Raw genomic sequence first — 25,812 nt, forward strand, 5'->3', positions numbered from 1 at the left:
CTTCTGTTTCTAATCTCCACCCTTCTCTATTTTTTTTTTTTTTGTCCCAGTAAACCTCCGATCTGTGTCGGTATTCTTTTTCTCTGGTTATCAGATCCTTATGTAGTCCTCTGCGGTCGTTTCCTTTGCGGCGAAGCTCCCTAATGTGCTTCACAGCCCTCCTCCGCCGACTCCTCGGATCTGCGTAGCGTCCGCCCGACCCGGCCGACGCAGCTTCACGCGTCCTGTTAAAGTGTGACCGAGCACACAAATGAGGGCTGACACACGTGACAGAGGTGATGGAAAAGAGTGTTCGCAGCGTCTTGTCAATGACAAATTGATGAGCTTGGGCTCAGACTCCAGGGTGGGGGCTGGGGGAAGTGGGCGGGTCCCTTTTTTTTTTTTTATGCCCCTTTTTCTTTTATTTCCTGACGTAGGTCCAGTGTCTCTGCTTTGCCCTTGTAGCGTTCAGGCTGATTTAGATCTGTCTGGTCAATCAATAAATTGCCACCTTTTTTATAAATCCAGACTCACTTTGAATGTTACTATGAGCATTGATAAAGCAAAACAGTCAAATTTTGTGCTGGTCTGATCTGATCCATAAGTGTTATGACAGCTTTGGCAGTTAAGCTAAGCTGTTTATTTAGCCTGTTAGGTATTTCTGAAGCGAATAGCTTCAACAATAGTCATATTTGACACTAATGGTGCCTGCTGTTTCCTCTCACTGCATCACGTTGTTTCATGAACAACAGTATTATGATTTTATACAGAGCTAAATAATTGAAGGTGATTTTTTTTTTTAAATCTAAAATACAACAATAAAAATATTTCCTTTCGAAAAACCTCACATTGTGACTGAAGTGAATGTTTGGTGATAAAAAGCTATTTATGCTTCCAACTCAATGGATCGACATCAGTGGATCTCAGTCTGTGAATTGAGATGTTTTCATGAACGGAGATAATGATGTAAAAGCTGTTAATATGCAGCCAATCTTTAAGTAGACATCTTGCTTCCTTAGCAGAACTGCAATTTATCAACTATGACAGAGTAAAGGTTTGTTGCCACTGCACTTGACACTGCTGTGATTTAATTTCAAATGAAATGAACGAAGACGGGGACTGATTGTTAGGTTGTAGAAAGCGGGAGGATCTCGTGTTTAGTCTAGCCGCCGTCATTTGTTTTGTCTCTTCCCTCTGTTATTGGCCGTGCGTGGCCAGTTGTTGACGCAGAGCAATCATCATTCCCATCCCTGCCTTGGAAACACACACACACACACACACACACACACACACCGTGAATCATTCATTTCAGCGTCAAATGACTCAACGCCACTCTTCCATCCCAATCAACACCTTCTCGTGTTGCTTTTTGAAATTAAACTTCGGCACGCCGCTTCATCAGAGAGAGGCGCCGGGCGTCGTCGGCACGCAGGCAGTATTTCTGCTCTAAAATGGCAGCTCCAACTAGTGTCTTCTCTTTATTTTCCTGCCTTCTCCTCTGTGTAGCTTGGATAATTGGATTGCACCTCTCACATCTCGAGTTGCTAAGCTATTTAAATTGACATAATTAACATAAAAATGTTCTCTGCCTCTCTCTCGGTGGATTCATGGCTGTCAGAAGACATTGGCCTGTAAGAGAAATGGACTATTTGCCCTGCGAGGAGGAATGGCTGCATTTCCACAGTAAACTCAAAGCTTTAGACATCACTCACCCCCCCCCAGCGCCACCGCCACCCCCCTGCCAAAAGCAGACATGCCACTCCTTTTGTGTTTATTTTGCATGTGCTGCCGGTTTGACAGTCGTGCGTCTAAACTTAACTATCGCATGTTGAGTGTAAAGAGGAGCTCGAGTCGAGATGGATCAGTCATCTGCTTGATTAGTTGGCTGCGTTCGCCGCTCTTTTACTTCCTCTCCGGCAGCGAGCAGTAGCAGTTACAAGTGCGCGCCCACGCCGTGAGCGCTTCCCATTGCGATTGTGTTGTTTTTAGTAGCACACTTGCAGCGTTTTTATTATCTGCTACAAGCCAGAACACACACACACACACACACACACACACACACACACACACACACACACACGTACATGCATGACCCAGAAACCTCAGAACACAGTCGCCATCACGGATACTCCCATCGCAGGCGGGCATGTCGAGTCCCCGTCTGAAATGCCAGCCCTCCACGTATTGTCAAAGCAAGCGGCGCGGCTTATTACTAGCACTAATACCCCACTCGGCGATAAGAACCCACTTGCTTCAGAACATTTCCACCAGGCAGTTTCTCAACTGGGTGTCACTGTCACCGACTCCACGCTCGAGCGGCGCCTCGGTCAGGTCTCCCTGTATACAAAGTGGCCTACCGTGATAACAGACACCTGTTATTCATCGCGGCCTTGAACCCTGCACTTGAGGTTCTCTGAGATTCAGGATCGGGTCTTATCTGCTGCTGCCGCCGTCACACGTAGTTGTAATTATGCTACATCTGTCTGGATGAGCTCCTGCTGCGCTCGCACGCCGGCACACAACCCACCCGCCCGCCCGTCTGGATACACGGTGCAAATGCAGCGCAAGTCTAATCAAACGTGTGAGCGATGGCAAGGCGCGTAGCCGGCGGTGGTTCGGTCTGCCACGGGTGGCACGCAAACGCGTCGTAAATACACCTTGTACTGAGTGTTTTGTGGTTCCTAAGTGGTGCTTGACCAGCTGACACAGATGGAAACATCTTGATAATCTAGTTTAGAAAAGCAAAACAAATGCAGACGTCTTCCCTGATTAAGGTTAGCCTTCAAAGTGTTGAGCGAGAGAAACAATCTGGTGTTGGCAGAGATGGGTGTGATTGTAATTTCACTGACATTTGGGGTGAGAAGAGATTTAAGAATAATTAAAAGTCTGTATTTCAAGATTACGCAATTGGAACACATTCAGCCAGAAGACTAAATCATTCGGTTTGAGAACAAAAGCTACTTGAAGCAGTGTGGAAAATAAGCCCAGATTAGGTTCTGGAAATTGCTGAGGAGCCAGATAGGGTTTGTTAGGATTTCACATTGAAACAAACTGGCTGTGTCCATGAAAGTAGCTTTATTTGGAAGGCGTTGGTATATTGGTGAGAGTGCATGGGTGTCTGTGTGGAGTTCTGCTGCAGGGCCTTGGTTTTTCTTTGGGGGGGATGCAGGGGAACCACAGACTGAGTCAGCAAGTCTACCTGGTGGAGTGTTTAGTATAGGTGGAAACATGGGTTTAGGAGATACAGTAATAGCGTGTTTTAATATAGCATGTTGGTAGTTTTAGAGTAGACAGTCGCCATTTTTCTCTGCATGGATGTGGTTTGATTTCATGTCAAAAACTAACAGCACCCGTCATGGCCCATCATGCTCACCACGCCGTTGTCAGTGTTTTGGCCGCTGCCATTTCAGGACTTTACCTTAAAAATTATTACATCTACCAAAACTGTTCAAATGAACTGACGTCAGCGTGCAGGGAATGTTTAGTTTCCCTGAATTCGGTGAAGCTTGAATCATATTAACATGCTGGGGGATAAGATGTAGTTTGTAGGCTGAAGTATTGTTTTGCATCAGTTTACATATATGACATATATCATCGTCTCAGCACTAACTCATTTCAGAATATTATAAGATTTAATTCTCAAGCATATCAGATCGTTAATTGGTCCTTTTATAATCACTGCAGACTCCATGAGCACCTTCCACTTCACTGGAATGATTAAGTACTTTGCAGATTGGTATAATACTGACATTTTTGTGAATGTAAAATAGTCTTGGGTAATATCCTGCTATAATTATCTGACTACCTGGAGTCCTCATTGCATCTGCTGTCTTTCATGCAACAATCTAACTATTCATGCAGCAGAAACGAGGGCCACCGCAGCCACAGATACTGATTGAACGTCTTTGTTGCTGCCGTCATCTTGTGTGATGGATGAAGCGGCGCTCGGTTTAGAAGGCTCTTCTCCGGCTGTTGGAGGCAACAACCAAGTGCAGCTTTCTATATGTAAAGCAGTTCATTACTGTCTATTCATATGCCACGACGTTCCAGCCCCCGTCGCTCTGATTACGGCTAATTGGAGAGTCCTGACCGCTGAACTGTGGCATTTCACTGGGCTGTCTGCCTGGTGATGAGTGACCCCGTTACACACTTCCACGTGCGCTGTGCTTCTCGCTGACTCGCGCTGGCCTCTCTCTTTTTCGATGCACCGGGGGAATGTTGGCGATTTAAGTTTCAAAGTGTGTGTGTGTCACAACACTGCGAGTCTGTGCAAACATGTTGCATTTAAAGTCACTCCTGTGATCCCTGGGCAACGTTTTCAGCTCATGCATGAATTCATGAGCGCTGCAAATAGAGTGATTGCATTGAGGTTTTTAGCAGCCTACATTATTCCAAATATAAGCTAATAAGCTTTGCCCAGGGCCTGCTCATGCGTGTGATCGTGATTGTTTCGCACCGGCGGCGTGACTGTGCTTTTTGTCGGTGTGTCTTTGTCGGCAAACACGCACGTCACACCTGTGCACACTTGAAAGTTGGACACATTGAAGGGAAAAATGTTTGCCCCGCGAGGTAATCCATACCTGAACGCCCCGATGCATAGGGCTGACGGGATTAAAGAGCTAATTTTGATTCGGGCGCCGGCTGATGTTTTACATGGAGGGCTTCCAAAAGATTTCGCTGCGGGGGCGGATCGCTCCGTCCTTGGCAGTGGACAGGACCCGTCCGCCGGGGCTTTCCAGGAGCGCGCTCGGTGTTGTGTGCACACGTGGGCGCATTAGCATACGCCTCCTGAAGCTCCGTGTTATAATACAAAACAGTTACAAGGTTGGAACATCTCCCCTGGTACCTGAAGGCTACATTTCAAGAATCCGCTGCATTGTTTCACTTCTCAGGCCTGAAGAAGCCGAGGTCAGGCTCCACCCCGGGAAGCATAATGGATTTGGGAAATGAAAATGAATGCGGCATCACCTCCATTCAGACGGCCGTAATTACAGCTGCTTACACATCACTCGAGACGCCTTTCCTCTTTTTAGCTGCGCTTGTGGTTCCTTTGTGCGAGTCGTCTTTTGCCGATCACAAGAACGTCTTTTCTTTTATGTTCAAACTTGCAACCTGACCATCAAAGCAGAACACCGTCATTGTTATCTCTCCAGTAAGGCTTTGTTTACAGCCCGGCTGCTATTCTGGTTAGGGGAGTAAGAAACAAAACAATGATATTGCTTTGCCAAGAAAAAAAAAGAAGCTATTTTTTTTTCCCTGTAGTTGTTTTTCATATTTGAAGTTAGAATTGCATCAACAAATCGAGCGCCGCGAATATGAAGCACTAAAAACCACTGATGCTGGCAAGAAATAAATAAATGAAGTAGTTGAAGTATAATGGGCAGCTGGATATGCTCTTGTTTGTGTAAAGCTGAACATTTACAGGCGTTTAGAAGGACTGTAAACATGCTTGTGCACATTCGATTATCCAGTAAGATGACCTGCAGCCGCCGGGCCGCACTCAGCGATGCCATGTTGATGTTAATTGCAGGGTTGTGGGGGTGAATGGCGCCGCCCCTCCCTGTTCTCCCGGTTCTCTGGTAATCATGGCAACCCGTCTCGCGAGCGCCCTTGAAGTAATTGTATATTTGCCCATGTCGACCTCGCTATGAATTCAATTTCCTCCCATGACATCTTTGCCATAGATTTCGTTACCGTTTCTCACCTGAGCATGTAATTACTCTTTCACTAATTGTCTTGTCAGGCAGTTCCGAGTCATTCTTAGCTCTGTCTTTTCGTCCACTTTGGGCGTCTGTCTTCCAAAACTCCATGGTTTCTTCCCGCATTATCTCCGCCATGATCTCTGAGCAGCACGCTCCACTTCCTCTGAGTGAACAGGGCCCGTCTGTAGTCCTCTGTGTGTTCCTGTTTGTTTGGCTGCCGCCGCACATGCATACTGATAAGGTCAGCTGGCTTCCTGCATCCGCCCATCTCCCTGCCCGCCGGCCGGGCCTCGAGCCGAGGGGTCCGGCGAACCCTCTTTACACAAATCCGCCCAGCGTGCGGCCCTCCCGGCCCCGATACCCGTCCTGGTCTTTTCAGCAGTGGCCGATATCGCCGGCTACTGCGCTAATGACAAGCTGCTCCGTTTGATAATCACCACTTTATCTCTGGGCTGCGGGGGTGGAGGGGGGTGGGGTGTCAGTCAGGTGCACCGTCTGTGTGTGTGTGTGTGTGTGTGTGTGTGTGTGTATCGCCACGCTGAGGCGGGGAGCTGTTGAGCGCTCTCCTTTGAGAGTCAAGTCACAACCCCTCTCTTTCAGCGAGCGGCCATTAGTATTCATGATTCTCCCGTCCGAGGCGCACCGCCGCATGCACGCACACGCGCACCGCCACGAGGAACAGGAAGGACGCCTCAGGTGTTCTGGCCAGTTAAGATAAGCTTTGCTGGTTTGACATTTTCTGTCCCGTGCCCACACACACACACACACACCCTGAGTGTGGAAGGGGACATGCATGAGGTTGTCAGACTACACCCTTTCAAACAGCTGTCTAAAAACAGAGTGTGTCATCAGCTTCAGTTCAGTCAGAGGGTTTTTGGAGTTGAAGACACGAGTTACTGCTCTCATGTTTCCACACTCGATGTTCTTCGATGCTGAAAGTGAATATTTCAAGCACCATTCTGATATTACAAACCCATTTTGGCAGAACTCTCAAAGTTTACTGTCTTTACAGTTTTCCCCGTGATGGCTGGCGGTTCCAGGTCAGCGGCTGTCGACGTGTGGCTGTCACGTTTTGGCCGTAGTTTCCAGAATAAGAGCCTCTGATTGTGAAATATACAGTCAACACGTCAGCAGGCCATAAATCTGATCTAATATAGATACCAATCGATCAGTGTAAACAATACGTTACGAACTGGAACACACCTAAACAGCACCCTTTATGACAGTTAAAGAGCTTAGAGAACATTGACAAAGCGATCAAAACTAAAAGGCAAAATAAAGACAAGCCACCAGTCAACCGGAACCAAATATAAAAAAAGAAAAGAAAACAATGTACATTAAGAGGCCTCGAGGTGTTCAAGTCGGATCAGTTCCAACAGAAGTGTTTTACATTACATTTCCGCAATATTTCAGATGACTGTAGTGAAAAAGAGGAACTAATAAGACTCCGAAAGCAATGCATCAACTCTTCCTGGATCCCACGTTGCCTCTCAGGGGTCTGCTGTACCAGATACTGCACATTTCAGGGTACATTGTATTTTATAGTTCCATCAGGACAGATTGCATTAGATATTACACATTTCAGTTTCTCAACTTCTATTTAAAATTCTGTTGCCCTGTGTTTGTTGCTTTTATTCCAGTTTTGTATTTTTTTTATTTTTTTTTACTTTGAGTGATTTGTTTTATCTGGGTGGGACAATGATGAGATCAGAAAAAAACAAAAATTACACAACAGCAGTGTTGTTCAGCGTCTTTTCGTGTGTGTGATTGAGCCCAGTAGAACAAATGTCCAGAGCAGCCGCACCGATCACCAACGACGCCGCTTTATGCACGCAGCTGGTTAACCGGCGTGCACATTTCCCACAACGCTGGCAGGGAAAATGATTCACCCTGTCGTTGCTCCTGTGCGTTTGGACACCGACACAAACCGAGGCGTCAGCTGCCCCCGGCCCGGAGCAGATGAGCGCGTCACAAGCATTCATATCTTTTCTATTAAAACCGAAGGGCCGAAGGAGGCGAGGATAGAGGTCCTTTGCCCGGTTTGCTGCAATCTGGACGCTTCTCCGCCTCGGGCTTCGATAACGCCGAAGCAGGAGGAGCCCCCACTCATGTGTCATAAACTAACCGATACGAACGTCTGAGTTGTTATTATTTGTGACTTCCACATTAGTCGTGCACGGTGTTTTTAGCGGGAGGCTCAGGCTGCGCGTTTGACAGCGTGCTTGTTGTCTGGAATGCTGAAACGCCACCTCGTGAAATAGTCATTTGTTTTCATAAATTACATTCTCCCCTCATCTCGTCTCCCCGTCTAACAAGCTGAATTGCGGCGGAGGCAGGTGAAGTCACGTCGCGGTTTTCTCCCGCACTCTAACAATCAGCCGCTTCCGCCCCGAGACGGAGCCTCTCTGAAAAATTTTTGTTAAAAGTTGGCGCGGCGCTCAGGGGAGGTGACACGGTTACTCTGTAGTGCGTCTCTCATTCCCACCCACCTTTCTGCCGCCACGGCACATGAAAGCGCCGCGGGCACATCAGTGGGAGAGCGCGGCGGCCTGGGCAGCGCCGCGGCTTTGTAGACGGCGGAGACGAGGGGGCCAGATCTTCACAGGGCGCGGTGATGTAAGCACGCTTTAATTATTCAGCCGTCAGATATTAAAGCGGCGCAACTTGGGGGCCCCTCGCCAAGTATTTTCGGTCTCCGATGGGAGTGCTCGCCATTAATAAACAAAGTGGCTTATATTATGCATGACTGATGCTTTGAAAAACCGCCACCTCTTTCGCTCTACCCAGCCCAGAGGAGTTTCAGGAAGCAAAGGAAAACACTTTCGCGAGCTTTTGCGACTGTATGAATGCACCCCGTCCCCCCGGCTGGCGCTCCCCGCCTCCCACCTGCTTTCATCGGGCCTTTGATTGTGGTTTGTTTCCAAATTAAGCCGTCTAGGAACCGGTAAGCTGTGGTGTTACACAATCTTGTATCCTGCAATAAACGGCATAATTACGTGCAGGAAATAGTTTTCATGAATGCGTTTTGCTCCGTTCTTAAATAGTGAATGGAAAATCAGCTTCCTAGCATCCAAAACCTCAATAAAATACAAAAAGTGAATATCAGAAGAAAAAAGAACTACTCTGTAATCTATCGTAAAGTTATATTCTTTTCATTAAATCATCTTATTGGTTTGATTCTGGAGTTCAAATCCTTTTATTGAGGTTTTCATGCTCTACCTGTACCTGAATGTTTTCTTTTATTACTTTCAATTTCTCCAGTTTTTTTTGTTCTTTCTTTATCATCTTGTTTTTTTTCCCCCCAGCTGTCTAAAAACGTGCATTTAATTGGTGATTATAAACTGCTCCTGGGTGTGAGCGTGAGTGTGCAGGGCTGCTCTCCGGGCTGCCTGCAGTCGATCTGAGCTGGATAAAGCTTTATAGACGGATGCGTGGACTCTGCCCCCCTCTCACAATCCAAATTAATGCTTGTTAGGTGAAATGCAGACTCTAAATTGCTTGTCTTGAGGTTGCTTGTGATGGCTCTCTTTGTCCACTGTGTGATGGACCGCTCGTCTGCGAAGGTTATACTGCCCAGCTCCCTTCTGTAAAGGATATGTAGAGAATGAATGGACTCTTTCTCCACCTGTTCACACATTCATCCATCTTCTTTATGACTTTATTCAACCCAGTATCCAATATCCAGTGCTGAGATTTACTGTTTTAGTTTATCTATCCAACTGAATTCCCAGTTAAACCTACCAATTAGTGTTGTTTCAACATTCCTTGTGTTAATTCCCCACCTATAGCGCAGACTGTGTGGATCATTAAACAGTGTGCGGAGCTCATTAGGACTCCAGCGTTGCTGTTTATTCCTGATTTATAAAAGCTTTTCTTTATTCTGTTACCTGTTATCTTCCTGAGTATGCACAAAGGGGGGGTTGCCATGAGACAAACACACGATAAGCATCCGAATGTGAAATACGTTAATGTGAGACGACGCTTCAACCCGTGTTTTTCCACATGTCAGAGTGAAAGAATAAAGGTTTTGAGAGGAAGCTCGGCAGACAGACACCTCCCGCCGATCCATACGTAAACCTCATGACATAAATCCACACGTCTACGCCGGCGCACGCCCGCCCGGGTTCCGCCGGCGGAGAGGAACTTTGCAAGAGTTCAAGCGAACTTCAGAGATCTCGCCGTCACGTCTCTGGCTGACGTATCTGTGTCAGGGCTGCGGTGGCTGACATCCATCACCGTCACCCCCAACTCCCGCCGCCGCTAACCGCTAATGTGCCCACAAGTCACCCCTGCATGCAAGCTTCCACATCTGCCGAGGGGGGGGGGGGGGGGGGGGGGGGGGGGGGGGGGACTGCAGGAGGAGGTGTGTGAAGGAAATGAGAAAAAATGTGGGGAAGAGTTGAGATTAATAGAAGAGGGAAGAGAATGGAGGCAGGCGCAGCAGGGGAGACGCGGGAAGGTTGCAAAGTGAAGGAGAGCGGGAGCTGCAGAGTGATGGAGTCTCCGTATGGCGTGTTTGAAGCACTAACTCATCTTCTCGCACACAGAGCCTTGACACACTTAAATCTGCTCTCCGGGGCCTTTTGGGGAAAGAGGCTACAGACATGAACCAAAGCACTACTGGAGCAGAACCACAGATAGGCGAACCCCCCACCACTTTCCACTCTGCTCCCCGCTCCTCCGCTCCGCTGCCATCTTATCCCGGCCCATCAGTCATTTCACTGTGGAAATAGGTTATTCACCAGCGCGCCCAGGTGACCATCCCATTTGGGGGGCGAGCCGGAGCCTCACCGGGCTTCACGGCTCTCCAGGCTGGGGGGGCCACGGGCCTCTGCCTTTCACTTCCTTTGAGCTGGGAGTGTTTGAAAGATCACTTGACATATTTTTCACTTTCTGACCGCTCCACTACCCACGTGTCATGAGATATGGGACCTACATGTGTGTTCGGGAAGCAAATACGGATTTTTCCATCAGTCGTGGCAAAAGTTTGAGCCAGATCCCATTTCACCAACATACAGCCGCGGTCTGATGGTGACGGTACTTTGATGCATGCCGAGAAGTACCATGAGGGGGGCGAGAATTCCACAACAGGAACAAATGGGGAGGGCAAATGTGAGGAAGTCAAGAGATCTCAGTTCAATGCACAGTTGATACACATGAAGTTTGCACCTCAGTCCACTGATATTCTCAATGGAAAAATAAAATAAGTTGTTCCTGCAGAGTAAAACGATTCAATTGTGATAAATTGACTTTCAGCATGACGCCATGATGTTTGCCGACGCACATGCTGTCATTTCATTGAGATCAGTTTTTATGTGTGATCTGATACGAAAAGAAAAATTATATTGAAAGTCAAACTGCGTAGTTCTAAAAATGTGCCTGGAAAATGACCGTTTGCCAGCTAGAATATCACGGTGAATAGCTCACCACTGTTGGTTCTTGAGGATGACCCTGGACCCCCATCAGCTCCCCAGAGCACCCTAATATGGCTTCCCACCTCATCCTAGAAATACTCCTTAACTGTATTAATGAGCTGCATCAATGCAACAAAAGTCTTCCAGATAATTTCATCGCAAATCAAGGAAAACAGCATTTTAAGTCGAATCGTTCCGGCAGCTGGTTTATTATTGTTCCAGCCGTGTGTTCGATCAACTTCCCACTAACAGAACCCAGTGGAAGATTTTACGACGCGCGTCCCCTGATTGCATGGACCTGCCGTTCCGATTGGACGTGTGTTCTGTCCCTCACGGGATGAAAGAACGCCGCGGGTCAATATCTACTCAGAGTCAAGTGAAAGCAGTAACTCGAATTGGCTGTAAACCTGATTGATTGCAGTGGAGAACAGTGCAAGTGGAGCATTCATAATGGCGACGCAGCGAGGGCCCATCCAGCGTCATCCTGTACTTACAGAGCGAGTGGAGTCTATAATCTGTCTGCGATGATAACTGTAATGTGGAGGCCTTTATCTGCCAGGGGGGGGGAACCAAGAGGCTTATCTCATGGCCTGTATGTAAGGCAAATCAGTCAGTCGCCCATCCTCGACAAGCTTCCCCCTCTCCGCCTCCCCCTCTCCTGCGTCTTCTTTCACATGCCAGCTAATGTTTCCTCATTGGGCAGATTATTGACCGCCAATGGCAGGGCACGTGGGCGGGCTAAGAGGCTCAGTCTGGCAGTGAATTTGAAAATGGATTGTTTCCCTAGAATCTCCAATTTTAAATTGCACAGCTCGAACGCGGAATGTCTCCTCACAGAAATATCTATTTATATATAGAGAGAAAGAAGCGAGAAACACAACATTTCATCTGCTTATTTGTTTATGCTGGAGGACTAAATGGCCCCTCAGCCAAATAAAATGAAACTGGCATCCAACACTTTTCCTAAATACTGAGAATTCACACTTAATTTGACTCTCCAAAGCAATCCAGACCCCTTGAAATTTTTTCAATTAAACTCGTGAATCTTGTGTCCTGGAACCTCGGCGCCGTCCCCAGTTAGCGGAGAGCGATCTGGCTGCATATTCATCAGCCGGGGTAATGGCCGTCCGCCGCACCGGCTCTCCTGCTCCTTCCCGGCTTTGATGAAGTGGCAAGGTTTTACCCACAAAACCCAGTTAGATCACGGCTCGCTGTCACGGAAATGAAACTGAGCCCCGCCGAGGCCGAGCGCCGTCCTGACTCAGCTTTGGGCTTTTCTGCTGTTTATTTTTCAGACAGCTTGTGTAATGGTCTGATAGCGAGCCCTGCTTGCTTTATTGTAATTCAAAGAAGCACTTGTTAATCACATTCACCCATTCACACACACACACACATCGATGGAAGTGGCTGCCATACAACGTGCTCACTACGTCCGTCCACTGGGCACAGTTTGGGATTCAGTGTCTTTCCCAGAGATCCTTTGACACGTGCACAGGGGGAATCAAACCTAGAATCTTCTGATGGAAATGCAATGTTGTATGTCTCAGTTAGCATGTGCATGCAGGTGCCATGAAGCTAATTCAGGCTACGTCCCGGCATCGCTACTTAAGCCAACCCACGTGCCCTATTTTGCGCTCGCTTTTATTTTTCATAAAAATCCGTCACTGCTGTTTGATCTTTGTTTTTCTTTCGTCTTGTCGAGATCCTGCAGTGATGTACTGTCCATCATGTGCCTGGCCCTGTGCTGAGATCGGGGGGTGGTGGTGGTGGTGGTTGGGAAGGGGGGCTTTCCCGGCGCTTCACTTGGCTTGACTTGAATCACATCCCCCACTGCTCTTCCCTCACCCGTCACTCATCTGTCGTACTTTGTCAGTTTCCTGCCCCGCCCTCCTCCTCCTCCTGTTCCTCTGCAGACCCGACCCGCGGTCTGCCACCGTACAGAGCGCAGAAACATAAAACCGTCCCAGTATTGATTCTCACTCCTCTCTCAGGTGCAGTCTCCTGTCCATAAACTCTACTTCAGAGTTCAAAAGTTCAAATTTACTGATATGTCATAAATAGGATTGATGCCCGACCTGCAGAGAAAAGCTTTCTTTAAACGGCGGATAATTGATGAACTGTTGGTTGATCATCAGTCACAATATTTAAAACTTCCTGTCCTTGTGTGTGGTAAAAAAAATGTCATTTCTACTGTCATGCGGGCCTCTCAGCCTCCTCCTCATTCCAGATTTTCCCACCTCTGTGTTATTTCGGGAAAACGTTTGAATTATTTTACACATGCGGAAGTTGTGGGATCCTGATGCTATTTTTATAAAAAGATATCAATGATTCAGAGATGAGTCACGAGTCGCGGTGTGGAGAGGCTATAGATGTCCTGTTTTCTGTCAATCCGATGTGACTCATTTTTGTGAAAGCACACATACTTTTTATGTCGTTGTTGCAAACACAAAAAACATACGAAATTATCCGCTCCCACAAACAGCTTCAGATATGTAAATTAGAATGAGTGGTTTTCAGTTAAAATGATGAATGCCAAATGTGGGGTTTTTGGAGGGGTTTTTTAACCCTCAATTTTTGAAAATGACGTAGCTCTTAAATTAAATCCGGCTCTCAAAAATTCTCTACTAATCGAATTAAATGCGTTGTACTTTCTGTCCCGCCATTGGAAAGCCCATTAGATATTACTGGATTCAAATGGAACTGTCCCTCTTTATCTGTAAGATAAATACACTTGTATGCATGCAATTACAAAGACATATTTAGAAAAACATGTAGTACAGTAAATGCACTCATGATTGAGTACATAGATAAAATTATACTAATTTCAGTAATTGTAACTACTATACTAGTAGTTACAATTACTGCAATTCCTGCTCGTTTGTTACTTTATACATGTTAGGATGACTGCAGTAATTCTTTTGCAAGGTTAGCATTAGCTTTAGCAAAATAGCACTTGTCTAAGTACTGCTTATTCTAATCTTATTAAAGTTACAAATGCAGTATTTAAATGTATCAGAGAGCTTTTAAGCTTTTTTTGCTGTATTGTTTAAAAGTAAACATTACTGTTCAACCAAGGAAGAAAACTGTGGTTTCTGTTCGTTGAAAGGCATGCTGGGTATTTGTATGTGTATTGGAAATGCACTGTATGAAGCCCCATTTACACAACGTTTTTAGGTGAAAACAACAAAGCTTTTGAGAATCAGGTGTCCATTTCTGTGAAAACGGTGCTCGATGCCACTGGAAACAAGTTTTTTGGAAAATGCTCCGTCTCCGTCTCAGACAGAGGAAAACACAACGGATTTGAAATGCTGCATGTGACCAAAACCAGTTGTCACTTTGACTGTCTCGCAATCAGCTCCGGAGTCCTTCAGGAGTCCTTAACTCTGACCAGGACATAACTCTGCTTGCCCCCCACCGTTCCATCTGACACTGTTAGAAATAAATCCAGTGAGCACTTGTTCTCCCCAACTTTCCACTGACTGCCAGACGGTTTTTTGTACTCCCCTGAACAGATAATAAAACCACGGAAAGATAAAGTCGGCGCTTGTCTCTGACCGATTCACTTATGGGCTTTATTTGTGTCCGTCCGCAAATGGCCAAGACTGACATTCAATCAGTCCGTGGCTTAATCAAAGCCCGGGCAATGTGAGTCAATCCACGGTGATGGGAAAGATAACACACTGTGAGGGTGTGTGTGTGTGTGTGTCACAACCGGCCGGATAGATGGCGGGACAGCAGCACATAAAGGACTGATGAATGCAGAGCGGTGGGCGAGCGGCTGGGAGATGGAGAGCGTTGTTCCTCACCCTCTCCTCTCTCCCGGAGCCGGGAGGTGACCTCCAGCTCTGCGATATGAAGAGAGTGTCACGCAACATTACCCCTCCTCCCACCGCCCCACACGCAGATGAAGTTTAATTTTTCTGTGCCACGCTGCAGAGGGAAAACGTTTCTTTTTCCTCCTCTGATTAACGTCCGGGATGTGGGCTGGCGGCGCATGAAGAGGAACTTCAGAAGAAAAGAAGATAGGTATCGCTTTCCATGTTCTCTTTCTGTGATCCGCCACGTGTTGACACGACCAGAGGAGCAGCGCGGCGTCCGCCGTGGTCGTGTCCCGTCGGTTGGCGTTGTCGCTTTCCATAAAAACCACGAATGAGGTCAAAAGCCATCTTGAATGTGGAATACTTCAAATACTTGTCCAGTGAGTCCTCAAGACACATTTGATTTTCTTCCACTGCTCTGGTGGCTTTTTGGACACTACATCTATGTGGCTGACAGAATTGCTAAATCCGTTGTCCACATTCTACCTTACTTTTATGATTTTAGCATATATTTCTCTCAAAATATTGTGTATTTAATTAATATAATTTTAAAAACATTACAAATGCAACAAATATCCATGCAAACCCAACCTAACGCTGCTTCATTAAGCTCACCGTCTTCATGTCAGTGCTGCTGAATTTCACTGCGTTCGTGTAGAATTCCTCAGTTTTTGGAGAACTCGGTCAAGGTCTGCAACAGAGTTCTACTTATTGAATAATTTATTGGTGAATGACTGCAAACCATGGCAAAGATGCAATGTAAAGAAAAATACAGCACTGATGCCATCAAAAAACATGAGTTACATTTACAGTTTGATGAAATTCAAGATATTTACACATTTATAATTGTATACAATTCCATTTGTCTGTCAAATGTCAGGGGTACAATTACAGAACAATTCCAGAAATCTCAAGTCTCAGTGTGTCTGTGTTCATCAGTTTGACGACGTCTCGTATTGCTTAATTTCTTCGTTTCTCTGTTGTTTAGATTCATCATCAGTAAAGTCTTCCTTTTGGTTTGCTTCTTTCCCCAGTCGCTTCTCTTTTCCCATTTTAACAGTCTTACGTCAAAGTGCGAGAATTCCAGGTCCGGTACAGACTTTGCCTCGTTCTCTGTGGAGTTTATGGTGAATATTGATTATCGAGCAGCCTCTGGTTCATCAAGGTTCATTATGTGTTTAATTCTTGTATGTATTTTCTGTTTTCTTTGGTTTTTGCAGGAAACCTTTGACGTGTTCAGACCGGATTCTGCCAGCCGGTATGAGTTAGGGTTAGCCGGTGTGTGATTTTGTATCAGTTCTAAGTGTGATCAAGCAAACCAGTGTATTCATATTGGATCAGTCGAAAAGGGCTGAAGGTTGGTACCAGCCTGAAGGAAGTGGCTCAGAGAACCGTTTCCTCAGCCGAGTTGTTTAACGGTGACAGTGAGACTGCGTAAATTCCAAGGAGCTCCAGGCTTCCTGGTAGAAACAGTCCAGCGATGCTAAACGTGACCGTAAAAGCACGAGCGGAAGTCTGTCGACACAGTGTCGGGGACAGGTGCAGGGTTATGACGGCTCTCCGGTGGCACGTCAGCGTGTTTGATTACCCGGCAAAGATCTGTTTCCCAGCTGGGCAGAGCAGTTTGCATCCCCGGCGTTAGCGTCGGTGTGGCTAATTACTGGGGATGTACGTCTCTCCCGTTCCCACCGCCGTCACCACCGCCGCCTTAACTACGACTTCCTCTCCGTAATTACCTGTCAGACCCGGCCAACAGATAACAACGCCAGCTTTCTGCTCTTCTAAAAGGCTTTTACATTCCTCCCCGTCCGCCGTTCAGCCTCTCTCCTGCTCTGAGCGAGGTCGGCGGCGGCCTTTCGAGTCGCGCTCGGTGTGTAATGTTAATAAATGTCAGATCTGACAGAAGGTCCCTTCAGAGGTAAGCCGTCTCGGGCTTGTCGAGGCTGACACGTTAAAGACGAGGTGGCAGGGTCGGCTCGAACCGGCCCCACAGGGGGTGGAGGGGGGGGGGGCTTTTAGTAGTTTCTTTAGCTGCCGGTAAACAATTGCAGGCACAGCACAAGGAAAGCCATCTTGCAGGCATGCATCGTGTCAGCTCCGTGAGGTGAAGAAAAACTCGTTGCTCCAGTGCGTGGGCTCGCTAGTGAGATTTGTGAAATGGAGTCCATTGGCAAGCCCATTAGACAGTCATACTACACTTCCTGGATTGTCTGTTTCGCAAAGTATTCCACTCAGAGCCATCCAAATACCTCCCGATGAGTGCAAACTAACATGCACTTCACAGAGTGGGAGGTGTGTGTGTGTGTGTGTGTGTGTGGGAGAGCAGAGTTGCCATCCGAGCATCTGGAAAGGTGACTTTCAATCTAAACAAACAGTTGGAGCTCGGGGTTGATTGGCAGGAGAATATCCACTCCACTCACTCCGCCGCTCGCCGCTATTTGATTATGAATTAAGGGGCTGCGTGCGTGAGGTGAGCCGACGCCTCCTTACAGGTGCGGCAGGAGATAACTGATAATCTTTTCCTGATATTTACTCAGGACTCAAGGACATCTCGCTCAAAATAAAGAAGCACTAAGACAAGAGGATTACTGTAACAGAAGCTGACAAAAAAACCGCACTCAGCTGACTCAGCGTTTCCTCGACACATGCCTTCAGGTTATCGCCCGCGCTCCTGCAGAGCCGCGTATTAAACGCTGGCTCGACAAGCGCTCGTTGATTAGCAATTGATTGTGGTCACGTTCTGACTTCATTAGTCGGATCCCGTTTGGAGGCTAACCTTCTGTGTAAAAGGCTCAACATTAGCTTTAATGAGCTCAACAGTTTCATTTGGCTAATTATCATCAAGTGGAAAACCGAGCTGCTCCCGGCCTACGCACGTGTGACAGCGGCAGCGTCGACGGCTTCAAACCTCTGTATGTTTATCACGTGATCACACGACAATCGGCTTTTGTCGACCGTCGTCCCTCCCCCCATCGGTGAGCTGAAGATATTGCCTTCAGTTATAACAGCTGGAGGATTATTTGTCTCCAGTGACAGCTGATGTGTGTATGTTTTGCGTAGTCCGTGTTGTTTTATGAAACAGTTGCGTCATGCCTGTTTCTGAGAGCGTCTACATGGAGGTTTAACATAAGTCACCATGAGGGACAGTCGTTCTTAAGGCTGTTTGTTTTCCCAAGCGTCTTTGTTTGAATTGATGCTGTGATAAACAAAGCAACTCCTCCCACTGCCAACAAGTTGAATCTTTAAATACATCAGAGGCCAGCGGTGTCGTCTCGCGTTGTGCAACCGGCTCCCAGATGACCGAGCGGAGGGACCGAGGGATCATCCAAACACCGGCCTGACTCACACACATGGAAATATGGCATCAGGGCAAAGTGGACGGGGGGAGAAGGAGAGACCAACCTATTACACCTGTTTTGTGTCTGTTTCCATTGCAACAGTGCGCGGTCCGCTGAAAATGCAACTTTTTGAAAACTTCTTCCAAGGTGGCACTTCTTAAAAATGCTTCGAGTACATTTGATTTGATTTATTTATTTATCTTCAACATGCAAAAAGAAAACTAATTTGCAAAAAATCCAGACAGACATCTGATTTGAACGACGTCCTTTAACAGGATTGAGTGGGTTCATACTGGCCAATCCATCCAGGGCGTGTTGGCATCACCGGCCCACGGGCGACTGATCCTGGAGCTGGTGTGAGACGAGAAAGAATGTCTTCCTCTCCTGATGTTTACTGCTGAAGACCCGGTTCAGAAAGACCCACAAAGCATTGTGTGGAAGTAAACAGGCAGTAGTTAAAAAAAAGAAGATATAAAGACCTCTAAACGAAAAAGCTTCCTAATGTCTTCTTTGAAGAAAAAAAAAAAACAGATATCTAACCTTTCCTGAGCTCAGGGGTTGTTTCAGGCAAGCACCTCGGAAAAGGCGGGGAGGGATTCGATTTTTGCTACAGTATGTAAATAGGAGCAGGGAAAAGCTCGGAGGAATGCATAATCAAGCCGGCACCGCCACCCCTGCTGGTGATCTGCATCATAAGCGCTCTCTCAGAGGCCCCAATTAAAAAACTTCTCCTGATTCAGGAACGCTGTTGTGTTGAGCGCACATCAAAACACCTTGCTGCTTGCTCTTACTTTCCTCACCTCGGCGATTCCTTCCCGCCTTTGACGACGCAGCGACAAAGAATTTTCTGTCGTGTTTCCGCAAGAAATGTAGAAAACAGCCGTGGCTGGAAATAAACAGAACCGCTTCATAACAGAGTGAGATGAAAGGCGGGGGATTGTAAAGAGAGGATGTTTTTCTTTGTTTTTGCAGAGGTTTTTACTGCTTAAGGTCAGAATCAGTGGAGTTAATGCGTGTTTTATTGGACAGATGTCACTCAGATGGATGTTTATCAAATTTAGCATTGGCAGCAAAATATACACAGAGTAGCATGCACAGCTGAGCAGCTGCATTAGCTGTTTTTTTTCTTCTTCTTTTTTTACTGCCGCTTCATTTGGCCAATTAGGGGCAATCAGTACTTCAGTTAGAATGGATAAGATGTCCATCTCTGCTGCGGTGCCATATGTTGACCGGGGATCATCAGATTGTTCCAGATCCGTGAAAAAGTCCTCGAACTCAACTTTTTAACCGAGGGGAGTAGCTGACAGTCCCCCCGATCCCGGTGACACACTGCAGCCTCCACTCTTCCCCCCCTGTAAAGGCCTCTCCTCCGACATACCGCCGTCTCTTGATGATTTCTGGCTGCCTCCCCTGATTCCCCGTCGTCCTCTCTCTCTCTCTCCGTTCCAGCTCCTCTCCTCCAGTATTTCCCCATCAGCGGTGCTGGGAGCTGGGAGGCTTTCAGGGCCGTGGCCGGAGCAGCTGTCAGCAGCACAGTGGCCGCTCTTAATTGGCTCCCCTGGGGCTTCGCTCCTGGTGGAGCACAAGAGGCCAGGAAACAGCGGAGGTGTGCCGGAGAGGAGCAGAGTGCACGGAAAGCCTCGGATTATGCTTTAGTGAGGGCACAGGGAAATGAGGAACATGTCGCACCTGTATGGGCCAGGTGGTTTGGTTCATACACGGACCAGAAGTCATCCAGTTGAATTAAATCTGATCAGAACTTCATCTTCCCATTGGGATTCTGATTCGATCGTAGGGCGGTCTGGTTTTTCTTCCGCTCGGTCCATGTAAAGAGCACATCGGGTTGCTTCCTCCAGCCCAGGCATAATCACTCTCATTTATTCCATTTGTGATGGCTTGACGGCTTCCGAGTAAAGCCAGATGCGGGATTCTGTGACCATATAAACACTGCTCTGCCTCTTCATCTGTAATCAGCTAGACATCGAAAGAAGAAAGTTACAAGAAGAAAAAGTGGGACAAAGTCTTCGTCTGTTTTTGTTTTGGCTTTATGGATAAAAAAAAATCTCAGAGTAGAAGATTGGCTACTGCCGCATAGCGCACAAATTATTGTAATTTGACACGTCGTCCACTAAACATAACCTCCTGAGAAGGTAATAAAGGGGAACGTTCTCTGAACCGTGCAATTAAAGTCCAGCAAGTGGACGTTTTCAGCTTGAGGCTGTGCTGGATTATTTTCATGTTTCCCAGTAGGAGACGTCTCAAAGCGGTCTCAAAGCGTGGATGTCCCTTTGTCCAGGTACATTCATGAAACCAATTTGAGGATTTTCATTCAAGAATTGCTGAAAACGTATATTCTCATTTGTCCATGTAGAAGATATCTTATGAAGAAAGAGGCTTGGACAAGTGGTTAAAATGGCCTCATCATATTGCTTTAAGATCTATACTGGCAGAGGTCAAAGGATCTTTTATCAGATGCCTCAAGCCTCTATGAGTTCCGTTATTTAGCAGTTACATCTCGAACACGCTGAGTATCGTCCTCCTTCATTTTTCTTTCATTTATGGCTCCATCTATCCGTCCCACTGCGTCCTTTCGTCTTTATTTCACCTGCACAGCTGAAGAATGAGTCCCTGATTTAGACATCTGCCTCTCTCTTTCTCTCTCTCTCTCCCTCATTTTTAATTCCTCGGCTCTGCCGCTGCCTGAAGCCCTCCCCCACCGCTCGCTCTCCCAGTCCCCACCTTTGCATCTTCCCCACCTCTCTTCCACTTTCCCCACCCTTCACCTCTCACCGTACGAGTTTTTCATCCTCCCCTTACTCCCCCGTTTCTCATTCTGCCTGCCGCTGCCACAAGGAAGCTTTGTCTTCATATACAGGCCTCCTCATTACAGCTAACGCCATTTCTTTCTCTGCTCTTCAGTCCTGATTTGGGTGACTTTTTGTGGGAGTCCAAAAGAAATAGGACTGTGACTCAGTTCTTCTTCAATTAAATGAGGGACGGTGTGAGAACGGGAACATTGGGGGCAAATTCGAAGGTGACAGATTGAGAATCAGAGCATCGCTTGAATTACAGGATCGATGTTTGAGACGTGGATTTCTTTTTGTTCTTCTATAAAGTCTTCAAACATGAGACCTTTGCACTGAAAAATGAACCTCGCTTGAACCGACTGTTCACTTTCATCAGCGAGCGGCGGCGGCATGTCAGACGACGACGCGCATCTTGGATCGGTTGCATGATGTGAACTGAAAAAGGGACTCCGACAAGAAGAAAGCCGGTCTGTTATTAGCTCGTGATTAACACCCATTCCCCGCTCCATTAAGTGGTTCCCAATTAGGACCGAGCAGCAAGAAAGAAGCAACTTTACGGCGTGATATTTCCGTAGCCTCTGGTTCCCTGGCATTTTCCGCCGATTTGTTAATTAAAGTTTGGCGGCGGGCGGGGGCCGACGTGGTGGGCGTGCCGCTGACCTTTCAGCTCAATTTGTTTCCCCGCCGCCGCCGCTGCCTCCGCCGCTCGGATCAGGGGTGTATTTCCCGCTTTTCTTGTCGCTTCCCGGTGAGTAACCGAGCGAGGCGAGAGGGCGGCGCCCCCGGGCGCCTCGCCGCTTGAATTATGCAGTCGCTGGGCTTTGCTGTTTGTGCTCACCCTGTGCACACGTATGTTCAGATCACTGCATAATCTCCATAGTAATAAAAACTTGATCCCATTTTCTTTTTTAATTGCAATTTAGAGTCAATAATAAGCAAAACGGTGACATGTAGAACGTCCACAGCTCCTTCCAGCTCTCTGAAACCAGCTTCAGACCAATGTGTTCAGGAAGTTTACGGATCCAGATGGCTCGACCTCTACAGCCACTCGCTCAGAAGCTCATTATCTGGACCTCGGTTTGCCAAATTCCACTCAAAGCCGAGCCATGAAGGGGCAGCTGATCCCGTTGGGTGATTAAGAAGAGCAGCAGCCCTTTGTGGAAAAACTGTTTTTTGTCTTTGTTTTATCTCATCTGACAAACAATTTCATTTTGTCCACTGATTTTCTGGAGCCACTTTTTTTTGTCTTTTCTTTTTCACAGATGCATCTTTCTCTTAAGCCTGACATGCCACCGTTTTTTTCTCCCACTCCTGACTTTTTGAGCGTAGGTTTTGAGCGTATTTCAGACACGTTTAATTAAAAATTTGAATTTAATTGATGGTCACTGAAAAAGAATCAGTTTGGCACAATCAGTATAAATCTGTCTTTAAACGCAGATTATAAAACACTATCCAATGATACTTTAATGAATCAAATGCAGACTGATGGATTATTTAAGTTTATCAGGAGACAAAATTTGATGGAAAAAAAATGGCAGCAGCACAAAGCGTCAGACTAAGTTCAGCCAGTCGGGAGGTTAGTTCGGCTCCTCGCAGGGGTCGCCGTCCCCCGACTCGGACGATGAGTGATGGCGGGTCAAGCCCGGCTGGCTTGGCGGGGACCGCGGAGATTGATGAGAAACGCCGCCGGGGAGACGGACGAGGGGGGCGGCGGGCAGAGACACATCAGATGGAATGGCGGACGAAAAAAAAGGTCAAAGTTTTGGGGCGTAGCATGAAAGGGAATTCTCGCTCTGCGCGTCGTGATCAGAGAAAATGAAAGATCCTTTGAAGTGCTGCCTCGTGGCAGGAAGGGGCTTTCAGCTGCGGCGTGGACGTGGCGCTTGACGGACGTCCGAGGAATCGTGAAACCTGCACGTTAAGTGTCCAATCAGGACAGGCACTTCATTTTCAGCACAGTTTTCTCACAGAAAGATAAATCTTTGACTTTATATCTTCATTTCTACTGATAAATAAAAGACAGAACGACGCATCAGCTTAAAATGCTCACCTGTCATGGGTATAGTGGCTTGGAAGTCATTTTAATTTGGATTTTTACCATCAAAATTGATGTAACACACATTTGTAAAAACCCCGTTAGGAGTTCTGGTGTCTTTTAAAAAAAAAAACTCCATAAAATGAAACTGCTGTCGGGATTATGGAGGCTCAAATGGGCCCCAAACAGTTAATGTATGCCAATTAAAGAGTCTTAAATAAAAAGTGTGATTGCATGCCCAGTCCATTCCTTTTGTGGATGTGGTCTACAGCGCACGCATTACAAATTTAAAAGGACAGGGACATGGGGGACTCCCCCGGCTCCCATGTTAAGTATACATACCCTCATGAATAAACAGCGATGGCAGGAGGAAAGGAACAAACTATAGGTCTCTGGTCATTAAAAAGATATGAGCCGGAGAGGGAGGGAGATGGAGATGGAGCGTGTTGTCCTCCTTTCTGATGAGAACCTTCCCCGGAGAGACGCTGCAGATCGGAGCATACATTAGATCCAGGTTCCAGCCCAGGTGAACATCGGCAGCAGAAGGGAGCTCAAAAAAAAAAAAAAAAGAACAAGAAGCAGCTGGATGCGTGCATCAGCACCAAGAAAATAGACGGCGAGTAACCTTGAGGTTGGAGGAACTTGCTTGCGGCGGAGAAGAGAGAATTCCAGAGCCTTGTCTCAGAAGAAAGACAGCCGCTGCGGTGTGCCGGCGCTCTGCTTCCTCCAGTATTAACCAGCTTCTAATCTCTCCGGGCAGCACCCAGAAGGACTGTACGAATGTCCGAGTGTAGCTGTAAAAAGGTATTAAAAAAAAAAAAACCAAAAAAAAAACGAGTGTGTGTTCAGTTGACTGTCCTGCGTCAATAAATGTGCAACAATACTGAAGGTCTGCTGTCCAGTTAACTACATCCAGCATTGTGCAAAGACTTTTACAAATATTTCAATATTTCTGCACCCTCTGAAGAGATTAGAACTCAAAGGAATGAGAATATATGACAGTTTCAGCCAGTCTGCTGCAGGAATGCAATATAACTATATGAAAAAAAGCTTTATCAACTTAAGGAAGTCTGTTCTCCTTGATCCATGACAGTAGTTCGTGAATGTGGCACAGAGCAATATAGAGAGTTCTTGTTGCAGATCAACATGGAAAAAATGTTGATGTGTTTTAAAATACAATCAAAATAAGTGAATTTTGAGTGTCCATTTGCAGAGATAGTGACTGGGGACCATTCTTCTCACATATAGAACTGCTTAAGCAACAGAAAAAGAAGAAGGTTAAACTAAAATTTCACCTAAAAGGAACAACCAGGTATAGAAATTATAGAGATCCAGTGTATAAAAGACTTCTGTGGTTATTCTATGAGCTTATTTAATATTTTAGCTTCAAGGTGATTCAGAGGTTTCAGCGTTCAATGGTCTGTCCATGAACATCTTGAAAAAAAAAAGTGTTCCCAGCGTCTCCTTTCAGAGCCGCTTCGCAGAAATCTCTTATAAAATGGCATTACGTGACGTGCGTCACGTAATGTGGAAATCCACCCTCACAGATCCGCCTCCTCGCTGTAACATGTGTTCACTCACCTAAAGCACAGAAGCTGTTGCATGCGTGCCCAGGAGAGCAAGATGGATCATCTCAGCCGGGACCCGAGACGTTTCTATTCATGCCACCTCGCTCTCTGTAGAAGCTAATGGCTTTCCCCTGCAGCACATCTTTATTGTCTAATGCACAATAATGTCTCGGGTGTTTTATGAGCTCGACCTAGCAAACAGACAGAGAAGAAAGTAACGCCGGCGCTGATCGATGGCTAGCTGCTTGATGGATATGACCATATGGAAGAGGAAGGTTGATGGTGGGAACGGGGAAAACACAGAGCTGTGGTGCAGAAAGCGGCATTAGATGCCTAATGCTGTTCAGCAGAGACATCTGGGTGGAACGCACCGCACAAGGATGCTTGTGTCTTATCTGTGGTGAATTATAAATATGGATATGTGGGAATGGCTTGCACACTCCAATGGATTTGGACAGAAATGGGCCTAAGGGTTGTAGTAAAATCAGCTGCGGTTCTGGGTAGATGGAGCACGCTTCCTCGGTGCTTCGGATTCCATTTGTTTCCTTGAAAGACTTGTAGCGCTTCCTCCATCGGACGGCAGCGCTTTAGTCGTTTGCAGATCTTAAAGCTTTAGCTGCAGACCAAATTAGCACGACAAGTTGCACGTTAGCTGAAGACTGGATCGGGGCTAACGCAGCACAAGTACAAGTCGCCTGTTTGTGGTTTGTTTTGAAACATTAGCCGTACCGTATTTTCACCGTTAGCTTAGCCGTGCGTGCACTGCAGCCGGTCTGCACCTGTCTCCTCTGCGCCTGCGACGCTTGGCTGCACCGAGCGCCCATCTGCAGACGCACACGGGGCGCGGGCAGGGCCGGGCGGCCTCTGACGCGAGGATCTGTCACGGCCGAGTGTTGGCGAGGCGCAAAGCGGAGGTGTGCGTGAGGCAACAGGCAAACAAGCCGACTTCACAAATCCTCCCGTAATCATCACACTGATCAGCATCCCGAGATGCACGTCTTTGCCTCAGAGCAGTTTTCAGACTCCTTGTTCCCACTTCGAGTACAGCACATGCATATTAAGCTCAGTCTTTAAGCCGTTGCTGAGAAAATGGCCTCATCGGTTGCAGCAACAAGGACTCAGGTTGGTGGTTTTATAACGGAAACAAACAA

General features: G+C 46.9%; 1 protein-coding gene across 9 annotated transcripts in view; it reads left to right on the forward strand.

Moving 5' to 3' along the window:
* Positions 1-25,812, forward strand: part of nrxn2b (neurexin 2b) — a 686,522-nt gene that overhangs the window by 446,677 nt on the left and 214,033 nt on the right. The window lies entirely within an intron of this gene.

This window comes from Salarias fasciatus, chromosome 3, assembly GCF_902148845.1.
Source record: "Salarias fasciatus chromosome 3, fSalaFa1.1, whole genome shotgun sequence".
NCBI lineage: Eukaryota > Metazoa > Chordata > Actinopteri > Blenniiformes > Blenniidae > Salarias > Salarias fasciatus.